At 44.9% G+C, this 18229-nt stretch overlaps 1 pseudogene; it reads left to right on the top strand.

The window, feature by feature from the left end:
* The first annotated feature begins 417 nt into the window (after nucleotides 1-417).
* On the top strand, nucleotides 418-15691 carry LOC103638055 (uncharacterized; annotated as a pseudogene).
* Nucleotides 15692-18229: the final 2538 nt, after the last annotated feature.

The raw sequence follows: 18229 nt of genomic DNA, 5'->3' as shown, positions 1-18229 counted from the left end.
TATTAAAATAATAGTTTTGTCAAATTTTCGAGGATTGAATAACTTAAATCTTAGAATATTATTTATTATAATTTCTTTGGAATATATATATATATATATTAATATATATATATATATTACATGTGAATTTGGGGAAAAAACAAAAGAAAAAAAATTTGAGAAACGAACGCTCGGCCAGAAGCCAGGCATTCATTCTCGCGTCTTTTTTTCTCTTTATTGTGCATATGACAGGTGGGTCCCACATGCTCTCTCGACCCTTTCTTCTCCCTGGGTTGCTTGCCAGCCGAGCCGACGCAGCCACGACTGCTCGTCTCTCTGCCACCACGCGTAGTTCCGCCTGCTTCTGCGCCACTGTGCTCAGCCTCACCCACGTCTGACCCGTTTTCTCCATGTCGCGGCCGTTTCTCCTTACGACCAATGCAGCCGCCATCAATGGCTAGAAACGGAAGCTTCAATGCGTTCAATCGGCCGCCGCGACTTAATTCTTCCCTCCGTGATTCTCTCCTTCTCCCAGCTATAAAGCGTGCTTGCCAGTCCTCATTTCCAAAGCCCCAACGCTCAATCTCTGCTCTCCTCCTTGCACACGCTTGCACAGCCTCTATCATCGTGTTCTATACGCCGCGAGCTCTGCCCCCTCTGCTCACTGCCCACGCACAACAATCGTGCTGCCACTCACAGTCGTTAGCTTCTTTGAGCTCTGCTTCCCGTGCACAGCGTGACGACGAGACGTGTTGCCCCTTGTCAGAGCTCCGCCCTTCGCTGCTGGTGCTCCTTCCTCTGCTTCCCTGCAGCGCCGTCCGCCGTCGAGCCGATCTCGACGCCGTTCTTCCCCTCTCCTGATCGACATTGCTGTGAGGTACAAGATGGGCAATATGTAGCTTAGCCTCTAATTTTTTGTGTAAGACTCGTTTATATGTTTTCTAGTTCAAAAGAGTTAAATTAGGTCCCTGTAATCCTATGTGATACACCCTAAAGTTTATAGTTAATAGAGGATCTAAACCCTGCATCGTTTTGTTATTTCAAATTTATATATTTTAGAGTCAGAATCACGTGTAATTTGAATTATTAGCTTCATGTGTATGTGATAAAATATTTTATCTAGTATCTCTGTTGTCTTTTACGTTTGTGTATTTTAATTTGAATATAGTAGTTGAGAATTAATTTAAATGTAGGTTCTATAAAAGTTAAGTCAAAGGAAAATATAACTCAAGTAACTTATACTTAGCTGTAGTAAATAGAGGTTTAGACTATTAATCTGAAAGTGTTGAAACGGTTGAACTACTGATCATGGCGACCATAGTTTAAATAGTAGCTTAATATAAGTTATCTAATGACCCTTAGATTATGTCTTTTAAATATTATTATAGTGCCGTGATGTAAATTTGCAAATGAACAGTTCAAAAGGAAATATTACCCACATCCTTCCCGGTAGAATACAATAATTAATTGGTTAATTTTCTAGATTCTATAAAGTTTTAGTTAGCGCCATATTTATGTATTTTTTTAAATGAATCCATATAGTATATACTTTCATAGTCAAATTGCCATATGAATTCCTCTAGTGTATTCTCGAAACTAAATTATAAGTACTAGGTGAGTGCCCGTGCGTTGCAACGGAACCGTATAATAACACGATAACAATATATATTATAGATATGTGCCGCTCCAGGCGTTTCGACAAGCATAACAGGTCTAGCTTCTAGCGTCTAGGTGGATGTGTCGAGCAGACCAATATGTTGAGAGGTTTACACATTAAAGGATCAGCAATAAGTTGTCCACATAATGTAACACGAAGTGTTGCAAAGTACTTGAGAATTTCAGATCGGATAAATGGCACTTTGCTAAAACAACGTGAGCTCGAGCCCACCATGACCAAGAATCATGGGAAGGCTCTGGTAGACAAGACTCAGTGCCTTCTTTGCATGGCTTGATCCAAGAGCCAGCCACAACTCAGCGAGAGTAAGTGTAGCTGAGGCTTCAAGCAGATCCAAGTTGAATGATTTGCAGAATGATTGGTTGGCCAACGCATAAGGAAGCCTAAGGACCGCATTGTCAGATTTCTGGGAGAATCAGAATAAAATTTGTGTGATATTGATAATGTTTACCACACGGATTATGCATATCATATATGGCTAGTAGTTTCGCCTTCTACAGATTTCATGATTAGTGAAGTGATGTACATCAATCACTCTACATCTCATATTTAAATCCTGTTGAAATAAAGCCTGAGTACACGGCAACGGTCACAAAACCACATCTCTGTAAACATTATAAGCGCTGGATTGTCGTCGTCTCCGTACACGGCAACGGTCACAGAAGTGACAGAACCACATCTCCGTAAGTAAGCAAGATGAAAAAGCATGATGTTCATGTTGTTACCCAATACATAAGTAGCTGTTAATATTCATTTACACTCTAAACTCTAAAGTAACTTGCCCTTGCGAAGTCTTCCTCACGGGATTTTTTCATTATATATCCAATCACCAGAACAGATGAGTCACATAGTTCCTACATCAAAGAGGGAGCAATTTCATAAGGGCGCATAGGGTTGGTATGGAAGTTTTGACAGTTAAGAAATCTTTTGTGCTGAAGCAAGAAGCTTCGACAGTTAAGAAATCTGTTGTACTCAAGCAAATAGCCAACAAGTGTCTTAAACGTTCAAAACTCAAAGGCAGTGACAAAAAAACCATTATTTCTGATATGAAGGATAACAATTACATAAGATCAATTCAAAATTCAATGGTCCCATATTTCATGATGAACTTGACATGGGTTATCATGCACTTGATTATATCGCGACATAATATAGAAACATTTGACCATGCCTAAAGATTATTGAAACATATGCTAGTAAGCAGAAGTTTAACAGGAAATTGCCACCAGATCAGCAGTAAGAAATAGCCTTTCCATTAGAAATGACTGATTTCTCATTCATTTTTGTTAACATGATGCCATTCTTTGAAGACGGCATGATAAGATAGACACCCCATGGGCCATGATGGGTAAGTATGGCAAGAGGAAGAAAATACTGTCGATGTGAACTTCTGAAGATACAACTTCAAAGGGATGTAATAATAATGTAGATAAGTAGAGCACCTCATTAGTTGGCATGCCCTCTGCATAGCAGATTGCCTGAAAAAGGATAGAAGAGGATATAATCAGATGTCCATCACTTGCTCAGTTTATGAACTCTTCTAAGCTCTACTGATCCAGTAACAGCAAGCATTTGAACTATTTATTGGGCTAAAACTTGAACACAGGGAACCCGTCAACAACAAGATGATGTAGCCCTAAACGAGATCCTAAATGCAGGTATCAAGGATTACTGCAAAGTTGAGCTTTTAGCCAAGTTCCTAAAAAGACATCAAGGATCCTAAACATTCGAGCATATGACATTAATCAACAGGAGAGAGAAAACAGAAAAGTTGAGCTTTTAGCCAAGTTCCTAGGACAATCTATCAGCGAGAGCATTTCCTTGAACAGTACGACACTATTAAACAGTAAGATCTCAGCCAACTCATTTAGCAAAACAATGACGAATCACGCCAATAGACACAAAACCAAGCCACTCATACCACGGTGAGGTTGGAGTAGCGCAACCGCCGCAGCAGCTCCTCTACCCCGGGCCGCAGAGCCACCGCTGCCGCCTCCCTAGTGGAGGAGGGGTCGAGGAGGAGGGAGGCATCCAGCACGAGTCGTACGGGCCGCCCGGTGGCCATGGCTCAGGGGAGGGAGATGCCAATCGCCAACGCCTGAGTTCTGTTCCTAGCTTTCTGCTCGGCGATTGATGAGAGCACCTAGAGGGGGGGGGTGAATAGGTGATCCTGTAAAAACTTCAAACTTAAGCCACAAAAACTTGTTAAGTGTTAGCACGATTATTGCCAAGTGGCTAAGGTGAAGTCTCAACAAAACACAGTACCACAAGAGAATCAAGCACAGAGTGACACAGTGGTTTTATCCCGTGGTTCGGCCAAGACCAACGCTTGCCTACTCCACGTTGTGGCGTCCCAACGGACGAGGGTTGCAATCAACCCCTCTCAAGCGGTCCAAAGACCCACTTGAATACCACGGTGTTTTGTTTTCCTTTCACTATCCCGTTTGCAAGGAATCTCCACAAATTGGAGTCTCTTGCCCTTACAAGTATATGATCACAAATGAAACACAGAGTAAGGGAGGGAAGCAACACACACAAATCCACAGCAAAAGCGCACACACACGGCCAAGAATCGAGCTCACAAGACTATCTCAGAGTTCTCACTTAGAACAGAGCTCGAATCACTTAGAAACACAAACGAATGCGCAGAGACTTAGTGTGGATGATCAAGAATGCTCAAAGGTTGCTTGTGTATCTCCTCCATGCGCCTAGGGGCTCCTTTTATAGCCCCAAGGCAGCTAGGAGCCGTTGAGAGCAAATCCGGAAGGCCATCCTTGCCTTCTGTCGTCGGGGGCACCGGACAGTCCGGTGCACACCGGACACTGTCCGGTGCACACCGGACACTGTCCGGTGCCCGATTTGTTTCCTTAAACGGCGAAGACGACCGTTGCAGACCGTTGGCAGATCTGGCGCTGTTGGCGCACCGGACATGTCCGGTGCACACCGGACAGTCCGGTGCACACCGGACAGTCCGGTGCCGTCTTCCGACCGTTGGCTCGGCCACGTGTCCCGCGCGGATTGCGCGGCCGACCGTTGGCCCTGGCCGACCGTTGGCTCACCGGACAGTCCGGTGCACACCGGACAGTCCGGTGAATTTTAGCCGTACGCCACCGGCCAATTTCCCGAGAGCGGCAAGTTCGAGTCGTGCCAGCCTGGCGCACCGGACACTGTCCGGTGCACACCGGACAGTCCGGTGCTCCAGACCGAGCTGGGTCTTGGCAGCACACAGCCAAGTCCCTTCTCCTTTTCTCTATTCTTCTTCTTTCTGTTTCTAACACTTAGACAAATATATTAGTACTTAAAACCAATGTACTAAGGCTTAGAAACATACCTTTACTTCATGATTTTCACCTTGTTCATCCATGTACATAAATTCCCAATTAAGCACATGTGTTGGCACTCAATCACCAAAATACATAGAAATGGCCCAAGGGCACATTTCCCTTTCAATCTCCCCCTTTTTGGTGATTTATGCCAACACACCATAAAGCAACTAGAACAAGTGCAAAATCACTTTAAATAAAAACTCAAATTGGTTTTATTCAATTTTGGCATATATGGATCATCCTTTGCCACCACTTGGTTTGTTTTTGAAAATCAAACTCAAATCTCTATCTCTAAGTCAAACACACATGTTGAAGTATAAAGAGAGTCATTCCAAAAGAGATTGATCAAAGATTTCAAAAACTCCCCCTTTTTCCCATAATCAACACTTCTCCCCACAAGAAGCCAACTTTTGAAAATAGAGACAATAAGAGACAATAAAAGCTTTTGACAAAACAAAAACTCTATTCTACTATTTTCAAAATCTCTCAAGTGGTAGCTGATCCATTTATCACTTTGGCCTTTATTTTCTCCCCCTTTGGCATCAAGCACCAAAACGGAATCAATCTTGGCCCGTTAACCCCATTGCCTCACCAAAGTCTTCAATTAAGAGCAAATGGCAATAAGATTTCATGAGATGAACTTGGAATTAGTTACCCTCTCATCGGAGTGCAGTGGAAGTCTTTCATGGTCCAAGTCCACCTTTTCCCTTTCAATCCTCCTTCGAGACTAAATTATCAAACTCAAGCACATGGTTAGTCTCAAAGGGTCAAGTTGTAACACATCTCCCCCTACACATGTGCATCACTTTGCAACGGACTTGTGAGGTCCAGGGAGTGTTTGTACAACTTGAGCACCATAATAAGCAACAAAATGCAAAAAGGAACATGATCAAAAGCATAACTACATGTATGCTACAATTCAATCCAGGTTCCGCGAATCTAAGACATTTAGCTCACTACGCAACCTGCAAAAGGTCTTCTCATCTAGAGGCTTAGTGAAGATATCGGCTAGCTGGTTCTCGGTGCTAACATGAAACACTTCGATATCTCCCTTTTGCTGGTGGTCTCTCAAAAAGTGATGCCGGATGTCTATGTGCTTTGTGCGGCTGTGTTCAACAGGATTCTCCGCCATGCGGATAGCACTCTCATTGTCACATAGGAGTGGGACTTTGCTCAGATTGTAGCCAAAGTCCCTGAGGGTTTGCCTCATCCAAAGTAGTTGCGCGCAACACTGACCTGCGGCAACGTACTCGGCCTCAGCGGTGGATAGGGCAACGGATGTTTGTTTCTTAGAGTTCCATGACACCAGGGACCTTCCTAAGAATTGGCACGTCCCCGATGTACTCTTCCTATCGACCTTACATCCAGCATAGTCGGAGTCTGAGTATCCAACTAAGTCAAAGGTAGACCCTTTTGGATACCAGAGCCCGAAGCAAGGCGTAGCAACCAAATATCTAAGAATTCGCTTCACCGCCACTAAGTGACACTCCTTAGGATCGGATTGAAATCTAGCACACATGCATACGCTAAGCATAATATCCGGTCTACTAGCACATAAGTAAAGCAAAGAACCTATCATTGACCGGTATGCTTTTTGATCAACGGACTTACCTCCTTTGTTGAGGTCGGTGTGTCCGTCGGTCCCCATCGGAGTCTTTGCGGGCTTGGCGTCCTTCATTCCAAACCGCTTTAGCAGATCTTGCGTGTACTTCGTTTGGGAGATGAAGGTGCCGTCCTTGAGTTGCTTCACTTGGAACCCAAGGAAGTAGTTCAACTCGCCCATCATCGACATCTCGAATTTCTGCGTCATCACCCTGCTAAACTCTTCACAAGACTTTTGGTTAGTAGAACCAAATATTATGTCATCGACATAAATTTGGCACACAAACAAATCACCATTACAAGTCTTAGTAAAAAGAGTTGGATCGGCTTTCCCAACCTTGAAAGCATTAGCAATTAAGAAATCTCTAAGGCATTCATACCATGCTCTTGGGGCTTGCTTAAGTCCATAGAGCGCCTTAGAGAGCTTACACACATGGTCGGGGTACCGTTCATCCTCGAAGCCAGGGGGTTGCTCCACGTACACCTCCTCCTTGATTGGCCCGTTGAGGAAAGCGCTCTTCACATCCATTTGAAACAACCTGAAAGAATGGTGAGCGGCATATGCTAGCAAGATACGAATTGATTCTAGCCTAGCCACAGGAGCAAAAGTCTCCTCGAAATCCAAACCTGCGACTGGGGCATAACCTTTTGCCACAAGTCGAGCCTTGTTTCTCGTCACCACCCCGTGCTCGTCCTGTTTGTTGCGGAACACCCACTTGGTTCCCACAACATTTTGCTTCGGACGAGGCACCAGTGTCCAAACTTCATTGCGCTTGAAATTGTTTAACTCCTCTTGCATGGCCAACACCCAGTCCGGATCTAGCAAGGCCTCTTCTACCCTGAAAGGCTCAATAGAAGAGACAAAGGAGTAATGCTCACAAAAATTAACTAATCGAGATCGAGTAGTTACTCCCTTGCTAATGTCACCCAGAATTTGGTCGACGGGATGATCCCTTTGAATCATCGCTCGAACTTGGGTTGGAGGTGCCGGTTGCACTTCTTCCTCCATCACTTGATTATCTTGTGCTCCCCCTTGATCAAGCGCCTCCACTTGAGGTACCTGTTCGTCATCTTTGGTTGGGGGATGCACCATAGTTGAGGAAGAAGGTTGATCTCGTTCATCTTGTTCCTGTGGCCGTACTTCTCCAATCGCCATGGTCCGTATAGCGGCCGTCGGAACATCTTCTTCATCTACATCATCACAATCAACAACTTGCTCTCTTGGAGAGCCATTAGTCTCATCAAATACAACGTCGCTAGAGACTTCAACCAAACCCGATGATTTGTTGAAGACTCTATACGCCTTTGTATTTGAGTCATAACCTAACAAAAACCCTTCTACAGCTTTGGGAGCAAACTTAGAATTTCTACCTTTCTTCACTAGAATGTAGCACTTGCTCCCAAATACACGAAAGTAAGATACATTGGGTTTGTTACCGGTTAGAAGCTCATACGACGTCTTCTTGAGTAGGCGATGAAGGTAGACCCTGTTGATGGCATGGCAAGCAGTGTTCACGGCTTCCGTCCAAAAGCACTCGGGGGTCTTGAACTCTCCTAGCATCGTCCTCGCCATGTCAATGAGCGTCCTGTTCTTCCTCTCTACCACACCATTTTGCTGTGGTGTGTAGGGAGCGGAGAACTCGTGCTTGATCCCTTCCTCTTCAAGGAACTCCTCCACTTGAAGGTTCTTGAACTCGGACCCGTTGTCGCTTCTTATCTTTTTCACTTTGAGCTCAAACTCATTTTGAGCCCTCCTGAGGAAGCGCTTGAGGGTCCCTTGGGTTTCAGACTTATCCTGCAAAAAGAACACCCAAGTGAAGCGGGAAAAGTCATCAACAATAACTAGACCATACTTACTTCCCCCTATGCTTAGATAGGCGACGGGTCCGAAGAGATCCATATGCAGCAGCTCCAGGGGTCTTGAAGTGGTCATCACATTCTTGCTGTGATGCGCTCCTCCCACCTGTTTCCCTGCTTGACAAGCTGCACAAGGTCTATCTTTTTCGAAATGAACATTGGTTAGACCTATCACATGTTCTCCCTTTAGAAGCTTGTGGAGGTTCTTCATCCCCACATGTGCTAAGCGGCGATGCCACAGCCAGCCCATGCAAGTCTTAGCCATTAAGCATGCATCTAGACCGGCCTCTTCTTTTGCAAAATCAACTAAATAAAGTTTGCCGTCTAATACACCCTTAAAAGCTAGTGAGCCATCACTTCTTCTAAAGACAGACACATCTACATTTGTAAATAAACAATTATATCCCATTTGACATAATTGACTGACAGATAGCAAATTATATCCAAGACTCTCCACTAAGAATACATTTGATATAGAATGCTCATTAGAAATTGCAATTTTACCTAGCCCTTTTACCTTGCCTTGATTCCCATCACCGAATATAATTGAATCTTGGGAATCCTTATTTTTGACGTAGGAGGTGAACATCTTCTTCTCCCCCGTCATATGGTTTGTGCATCCGCTGTCAATAATCCAGCTTGAACCCCCGGATGCATAAACCTTCTTCTCTCTTGCCATAAGGCATGTGTGACGCTCGTTGGGGAAGAGGGTTGATTTGTTGAAGGCGGTGGCGGCGAGTCCTTCATTGTCGGAGTCGGACGAGGAGCAATCCGAGTCCCACTCCTTGCCTAGATGCGCCTCGCCCTTTGCCTTCTTGTAATGCTTCTTCTTTTCCCTCTTGTTCCCCTTTTCCTGGTCACTATCATTATCAGGACAGTTAGCAATAAAATGACCAAGCTTACCGCATTTGAAGCATGATCGCTTCCCCTTGGTCTTAGTCTTGCTCGGCTGTCCATTGCGACCCTTTAGCACCGTCTTGAATCTCTTGATAATGAGGGCCATTTCTTCATCGTTGAGTCCAGCCGCCTCAATTTGTGCCACCTTGCTAGGTAGCGCCTCCTTGCTTCGTGTTGCCTTGAGAGCGAGAGGTTGCGGCTCGTTGATCGGACCATTCAAGGCGTCGTCCACATATCTCGCCTCCTTGATCATCATTCGCCCGCTAACAAATTTCCCAAGAACTTCTTCGGGCGACATCTTGGTGTACCTGGGATTTTCACGTATATTGTTCACCAAGTGAGGATCAAGAACGGTAAATGACCTTAGCATTAGGCGGACGACGTCGTGGTCCGTCCATCGCGTGCTCCCGTAGCTTCTTATCTTGTTGATAAGGGTCTTGAGCCGATTGTATGTTTGCGTTGGCTCCTCGCCCCTTATCATTGCGAACCGTCCAAGCTCGCCCTCCACCAACTCCATCTTGGTGAGTAAGGTGACGTCGTTCCCCTCATGAGAAATCTTGAGGGTGTCCCAGATTTGCTTGGCGTTATCCAAGCCGCTCACCTTATGGTATTCATTCCTGCACAAGGAAGCTAGAAGAACAGTAGTAGCTTGTGCATTCTTATGAATTTGTTCATTAATGAACATGGGACTATCCGAACTATCAAAATGCATTCCACTCTCTACAATCTCCCATATACTAGGATGGAGAGAGAATAGGTGACTACGCATTTTGTGGCTCCAAAATCCGTAGTCCTCTCCATCAAAGTGTGGGGGCTTGCCGAGTGGAATGGAGAGCAAATGAGAATGTGAACTTTGCGGAATACGAGAGTAATCAAAAGAAAAGTTTGAATTAACCGGTTTTCTTCTCTCGTAGTCGTTGTGGTCCTCGTCCTTTTGGGAAGAAGTAGACTCGTCGCTGTCGTAGTAGACGATCTCCTTGATGCGCCTGGTCTTCTTCTTCTTCCCTTCCTTCCGTCTTTGGCCCGAGCCGGAGTCGGTAGGCTTATCGTCCTTCGGCTCGTTGACGAAGGATTCCTTCTCTTTGTCGTTGATCACTATACCCTTCCCCTTAGGATCCATCTCTTCGGGCGGTTAGTCCCTTTGTGAAGAGAACGGCTTTGATACCAATTGAGAGCACCTAGAGGGGGGGGTGAATAGGTGATCCTGTAAAAACTTCAAACTTAAGCCACAAAAACTTGTTAAGTGTTAGCACGATTATTGCCAAGTGGCTAAGGTGAAGTCTCAACAAAACACAGTACCACAAGAGAATCAAGCACAGAGTGACACAGTGGTTTTATCCCGTGGTTCGGCCAAGACCAACGCTTGCCTACTCCACGTTGTGGCGTCCCAACGGACGAGGGTTGCAATCAACCCCTCTCAAGCGGTCCAAAGACCCACTTGAATACCACGGTGTTTTGTTTTCCTTTCACTATCCCGTTTGCAAGGAATCTCCACAAATTGGAGTCTCTTGCCCTTACAAGTATATGATCACAAATGAAACACAGAGTAAGGGAGGGAAGCAACACACACAAATCCACAGCAAAAGCGCACACACACGGCCAAGAATCGAGCTCACAAGACTATCTCAGAGTTCTCACTTAGAACAGAGCTCGAATCACTTAGAAACACAAACGAATGCGCAGAGACTTAGTGTGGATGATCAAGAATGCTCAAAGGTTGCTTGTGTATCTCCTCCATGCGCCTAGGGGCTCCTTTTATAGCCCCAAGGCAGCTAGGAGCCGTTGAGAGCAAATCCGGAAGGCCATCCTTGCCTTCTGTCGTCGGGGGCACCGGACACTGTCCGGTGCCCGATTTGTTTCCTTAAACGGCGAAGACGACCGTTGCAGACCGTTGGCAGATCTGGCGCTGTTGGCGCACCGGACATGTCCGGTGCACACCGGACAGTCCGGTGCCGTCTTCCGACCGTTGGCTCGGCCACGTGTCCCGCGCGGATTGCGCGGCCGACCGTTGGCCCTGGCCGACCGTTGGCTCACCGGACAGTCCGGTGCACACCGGACAGTCCGGTGAATTTTAGCCGTACGCCACCGGCCAATTTCCCGAGAGCGGCAAGTTCGAGTCGTGCCAGCCTGGCGCACCGGACACTGTCCGGTGCACACCGGACAGTCCGGTGCTCCAGACCGAGCTGGGTCTTGGCAGCACACAGCCAAGTCCCTTCTCCTTTTCTCTATTCTTCTTCTTTCTGTTTCTAACACTTAGACAAATATATTAGTACTTAAAACCAATGTACTAAGGCTTAGAAACATACCTTTACTTCATGATTTTCACCTTGTTCATCCATGTACATAAATTCCCAATTAAGCACATGTGTTGGCACTCAATCACCAAAATACATAGAAATGGCCCAAGGGCACATTTCCCTTTCAATTGAACACAGGGAACCCGTCAACAAAAGATGATGTAGCCCTAAATATTGTGTTAGATGAAGGTAGTTAGCTAAGAAATGCATTGGACATAAACCACATTAATATTTTTAATATACAGATTTAAATGCATGGATGGGGTGTCCATAGTTATTACATTGCACATTGGGTTTAAAAAATTCCGAATCCAAGAACGAGCAATTTATGTTATTGACTATCTGTGATCTTCTAAATGGAATACTGATAAGCTTGACTGTAATGTTAAACAGACTGTGGCACCACCCTGATTATTTTTTAGACCATCTGAGTTCAGGTTATTGTATATGTTATATTCAGATCTCAGCCAAGAACAGAAAAAAGATTTCAGACTGGATGAAGATCAACTGAATGTTGTTCACAACCAATAAACTCGTGTGTTAGAGAACAAACAGAAGAATAAAACCTATCAGTTGAATCCACCTGTCGAGTCTATTGAATTGAAGCTACTTAACATCTTCTAATAAATTTCACTAACATGCAGGACATAGGCAAAGTTATTGATATTTCACATAACATCAGAATGCTTCCTTGCAATGATGGTCACACTGGCTGTAGAATAAAATACATCCAAATCTGTAAAAAATAACACAAGCATACCTATTTTTTAGTATCTACAGATCAAATTTGTACTCCTCTCATGTTTCCCTTGCTTGCATCTTATTGTGATACTATTGATTTACAATGTGTACGGAGAATGAAATAACAAGGTAATTTGACTTCATATCCAAGCTCAATGTAACTTCTAAACAAACAAAGAACAAGTGGCACAAACAAATATTTTGGACCTCAAAATTTCCTATCTAGAGTTTCTTTGCATGTATAACAGTTGATATATAAGGATAGTGGTACTTATGCCATAAGTACAAAAGAAATTTCGACAATGGACATCCAAGAAAAATCACACTTTTGAAATGATCTAATGACCTTGTTTCCACATCATATTTTTAGCCCAAACAATTGTTTCTAAGAAGATTATAGCATGCAATTGCACGAATCCTGTTGCTAGGCCAATTAATAATAAGTATGCTCCAACTGACAAGTCTAGCAATATATCTAAATTCATTAACCTAAATCAGAATGACAAGCATGTACCATCCAGAACGACAAATAGTGATACAGTAAATAACAACACCAATTAATTTAACATACAAATATAAAAGAATTTAAAGGGCTCAAGGAGCAACCATGGCATCCAATTTTCATGACTCATGACTTGTAGAGGAGGCTCCACGTGGTTGCCTTCGAAATATGGAAACATAAAAGCTCCTCAACATCAAAGCACCCATCAGCGCTTTCCATCTTGATGGCCTGCCATTGGTTACAATCTGGGCCTATCTGATCATATTTGTTTGCAAGGAATTCATGTCACACCTTATAATATCCGAATAAAATTTCTTGAATAAACAGTCAAATCTTGAACATAATTATCTCCCACTACCCAAACACAATAGAACACCCCAAACATTTGTAGTCCTTTAACTTACGCACTAAGATCCATGGATAACCACATGTTCTCAATTAACGATTTCTAGCTACAAATCAGCCTGGCAATAAATCAAATTGGAAAGCAATGCGTGATAGGGCTAATCAGATATGGTCATTAAAAAATCCCTAACCCAGATCAGGGTTGTTCTCGTGGAGCAAGAGGTGTGTACCTCGTACTCGCTACCGAGCGACTGGCGGTCCTAGAATGCGAAGGTGGCTTTGGCAAAGGCGAATCTTGGCTCTGCCATAGCGGCTGACTTGCAACTCCATCGACGAGGGCCTCGCTACCGCTACACCACCCGCCGTTGTCTCGCACCTCACAGTATGGTCGTCGCACCAGGCACCGCCTTGCATCTACCGGAGCGCGCTGGTCCAGGCAGGCACGGACGCAGCGGGCGGCGACGGAGAGAGGCCCTGGCCGGGGAGGTCGAGAGCCACGGTGTGGATGCCGCATTGCCGCGGGAGGAGAGCGACGAGAGGACATGGCCCGGGGCGAGATGCAAGGAGGAGAGCAGGAGAGGAGGGGCAGGATGTAGGAAGTGCGAGGAGGGGTGTCGGCGAGGTTTCTGCGGGGGTGTCAGCGAAGGCGCAGCTCACCACTGTGTCGTTGGCTGCCTTCCTCCGTGGTCCGGCCGCCGGGTGCAGACTGGGCGCCCTCCACCGTGTCCGTTGTGCTCCCCCATGGCAAGGAGGTCGAAGCACCTGGGGCAGGGCGTGGTGGAGACGAACCTCCCGCATTGCTTCTTCAGGTTGGGCATGTCGAGGAGGCCGACACGGTGGGGGAACGGGAGGGCGAACAAGGAGGGTGGATAGGGGGAGCAGGACTTGGGATCCAGGCGACGGGCGTCGCGCCGCCGCCGCCTAGGGTTCGAGCGGAGGAAGAGCCGCTTCGTTGATGGAAGGCTAGCATTGTCGGTAGAAGGGGATTGCGGGGGTGGCCGCGGACCATCACCACTTCACTTCCTTGGATGTAGCACGGGATCTAGGAGGTGAATGGAGAGCACGAGATCTGGGAGGTGATGGGGATCACGGGGGCAACCGGGCAATCCCGTTGATTGCGGGGGCGGCCGCGGACGTGTGGATGAGCGGAGGATGTCGCTGGGGGAGGCAGAACCGTAGGTGTGGACGCCTACACTGTGTGCTTAAGAGTAGTAGAGATTTACGCGTTTAGGACGTATTTAAAGTGTGATAAGTGTGATATATGTTAATGTGTATGTAATGGTATATGTTTATGTAATGGTGCGTGTTTATTTATTGGTGTATGTTTTATTTTTGTATGTGCGATGTGCGACTCTATTAGAAGCCGACTGTGTGGTAGAGGATTCGAATACGTTCGAAGACGAACCACATGATATGTTTGAGCAAGGCAAGTGGATTCTCCCTCTGCATATTCTTTTTGTACCCAATCATTGCATATAATAATGTTTACTTTTTGATATACTGCATAATTTGATGGGTTTTACCTATTTAAGGATTTCCTAGATTTACCATCTGTATTCCTTGTTTACCCTGGGAAATTATTAAGCTTTGCAAATTTATGCTACCGCTCAACTTAATGATTTTAATGTCACTCATTAATTGGTATTAATGTTCCAAAATTGAAATTGGCAATTATGAAATTAACCCGATGGTTAACGCAACATTATTTCAAATTAATTGGAACATGGAGTGACCACCCAGGATAACAGTGCAACCACGAGTGCTATCATGGCTCTGGCTTTGGTAATTAGCTTTATATGCTTAGTGCTTGGCAACCTTACCTGAAATATGGGCAAGAGGGAGAGCGGTAGGTGCTGGCAGCCCACGTTAACATGGGGACGTATTCTTGTCTAAGGTACCTCACCTAGGGGGCCACCACCATCGTCTTTAGAAACCTTAGCGGGTTGCTTCGTATTAAGGTATTTTGTGAAAGCCTCATAATGGATCCCTAGCCATTCACCTCGGCAGTGTTTAAGGGTCCGATCAACCCGGGCTAGATGGGATACATGGCTTGTGGGTAAAGTTGTACCACCTCTGCAGAGTGTAAAACTGATATATCAGCCGTGCTCCCGGTTATGAGCGACCTGGACTCCTCACATGATAATTGAACTTGAAGATGGAATTAAATTGAGATCCGATGATCTGCCAATAATTTGCTTAAGTGGTTTCACTTATGTGTTTTTGTATATTCATATCCCTTTGTTTAAATGGGATACTTGGGATTCACACTTATTAGTAAGACAGGTGTTGTTAATAAAATGTTGACCAACTAAAATGCTTACTGCTCAACCTTAGCCTCACCTTGTTATACCTGCATTAATTTCCCCCACTTACTGAGCCCCGACCATAAGTGAGCTCACCCTTGCTAATATTTTGATCAGAGGGTGATGCTGGAAACTTTGATGGAGATTTTGACAACGAGGAATTCTAAGTCTAACGATGCGCCGGTCATCTTCCCGTGGGAGATTGCCCCTGTTATTTAAATTCCGCTTTACTTTGATGTGATACTTGTTAAAGATACAATGTTTCAGATGATGTAATAAAGTATTCTACTCTCTTTACGCCTTTATTGCATTGTCTTTTGATATATTACACTTGTGACGTCAACATATGTGTGGAAATGGATCCTGGCACACATATGCTATGCGCTCGGTTCTACCCCCTGGAACCGGGTGTGACAACAAGAGACACAACAAATTTTACTATGGTTCGGCCAATGCCTACTCCATGTTGTGGTGACCTCCTTTGTTCAAGGGTTGCACTCAACCTCTCTCAAGTGCTCCAAATATCAAACTTGAGTGTTACAGTTGTCTTCCTTATATCAATATCCCGTTGTGAGGAATCTCCACAAATTGGAGTCTCTCATGCCTTACACAAATGATTACAATCAAAATTGGAGTAAGGAGGGGAGTAGAGACACACAAGTGCACAATATAGCAATAACACGCACACAAGGAAAAGAGAGAGCGCATGAATCAAAACGATAGTCACAACCCAAGAACGCACTCAAATCTCTCTAACAAATCAACAACGTGGTCGTATAGGCTCAGAGTTGTGGTGTGCTCAAAGTATGCTTGGGTAATTGATAGAGGCACATAGGGGATTCTTTTATAGCCCTAAGGGGCCAAGGAGCCATTGCTCCTCAATTTGGAAGGCTCTGGTTGCCTTTTTTCCATGGCTGCACCGGACACTACACAATCTGCAATTTATTTCCTTCTTTTTGGCCGAGAGAGGATAAGTTGGGTGGTTTTATTATATACACCACAGTTATGAATCTTATCTAAAAAATATGGATAGGAAAACTGAAAGTTGCCTAGAGGGGGGGTGAATAGGCAAATCTGAAATTTATAAACTTTAAGCACAATCTACAAGCCGGAGTTAGCGTTAGAAATAAAGTCGAGTTCGAGAGAGAGGGCGAAAACAAATCACAAACAAATAAGGCGGATGACACGGTGATTTGTTTTACCGAGGTTCGGTTCTTGCAAACCTACTCCCCATTGAGGTGGTCACAAAGACCGGGTCTCTTTCAACCCTTTCCCTCTCTCAAACGGTCACCTAGACCGAGTGTGTTTTTCTCCTCAATCAATTGGGTCACTTAGACCCCACAAGGACCACCACAACTTGGTGTCTATTGCTTTGATTACAAAGGTGTTGAGAACAAGAAATGGGAAGAAGAAAAGCGATCCAAGCAACAAGAACTCAAATGAACACAAATATCTCTCTCATGAGTCACTATTTGTTTGAAGTGATTCCGGACTTGGGAGAGTATTTGATCTCTTGTTTGTGTCTTGGAATGAAGTCTAGAGCTCTTGTATTGAATGTGATGGCTAAAAACTTGGATGCCTTGAAGTGTGGTGGTTGGGGGGTATTTATAGCCCCAACCACCAAAGTGGTCGTTGGGAGGGGCTGCTGTCGATGAGCGCACCGGATAGTCCGGTGCGCCACCGGACACTGTCCGGTGCGCCAGCCACGTCACCCAACCGTTAGGGTTCGACCGTTGGAGCTCTAACAGGTGGGGCCACCGGATATTCTGGTGGTGCACCGGACAGTCACTGTTCACTGTCTGGTGCGCCTTCTGGCGCTGCTCTGACTCTGCGCGCTCTATCCGTGCACTGTAGTGTTGTCAGCCGACCGTTGAACTCGACTGTTGCGCTGGCGACCGTTGCTCCCGCTTGGCACACCGGACAATCCGGTGAATTATAGCGGAGTGGCATTTCCAGAAAACCCGAAGCTGAGCAGTTCAGAGTGGATCTCCCTGGTGCACCGGACACTGTCCGGTGGCACATCGGACAGTCCGGTGCGCCAGACCAGGGCAGCCTTCGGTTGGTTTTGCTCCTTTCTATTTGAACCCTTTCTTAGACTTTTTATTGGTTTGTGTTGAACCTTTGGCACCTGTAGAACTTATAATCTAGAGCAAACTAGTTAGTACAATTATTTGTGTTGGGCAATTCAACCACCAAAATCATTTAGGAAAAGGTTTGACCCTATTTCCCTTTCAATCTCCCCCTTTTTGGTGATTGATGCCAACACAAACCAAAGCAAATATATAAGTGCAAAATTGAACTAGTTTGCATAAGCTAAGTGCAAAGGTTGCTTGGAATTAAACCAATTTAAAATTTCATAAGATATGCATGGATTGATTTCTTCTAATTTAACATTTTGGACCACGCTTGCACCACTTGTTTTGTTTTTGCAAATGTTTTTGGAAATTCTTTTTCAAAGTCTTTTTGCAAATAGTCAAAGGTACATGAATAAGATTTCGAGAAGCATTTTCAAGATTTGAAATTTTCTCCCCCTGTTTCAAATGCATTTCCTTTGACTAAACAAAACTCCCCCTTAATGAAATTCTCCTCTTAGTGTTCAAGAGGGGTTTATCAATTGAAAGAATGTCAAATATTTTAGATCCCAATTTTTGAAAACCTCCTCTTTAAAATATACCATTTGAGATAGAATTTCTTTGAGGAATACT

This window comes from Zea mays, chromosome 9, assembly GCF_902167145.1.
Source record: "Zea mays cultivar B73 chromosome 9, Zm-B73-REFERENCE-NAM-5.0, whole genome shotgun sequence".
In the NCBI taxonomy this organism is placed as follows: domain Eukaryota; kingdom Viridiplantae; phylum Streptophyta; class Magnoliopsida; order Poales; family Poaceae; genus Zea; species Zea mays.
This window is presented reverse-complemented; position numbering and strand designations above follow the sequence as displayed.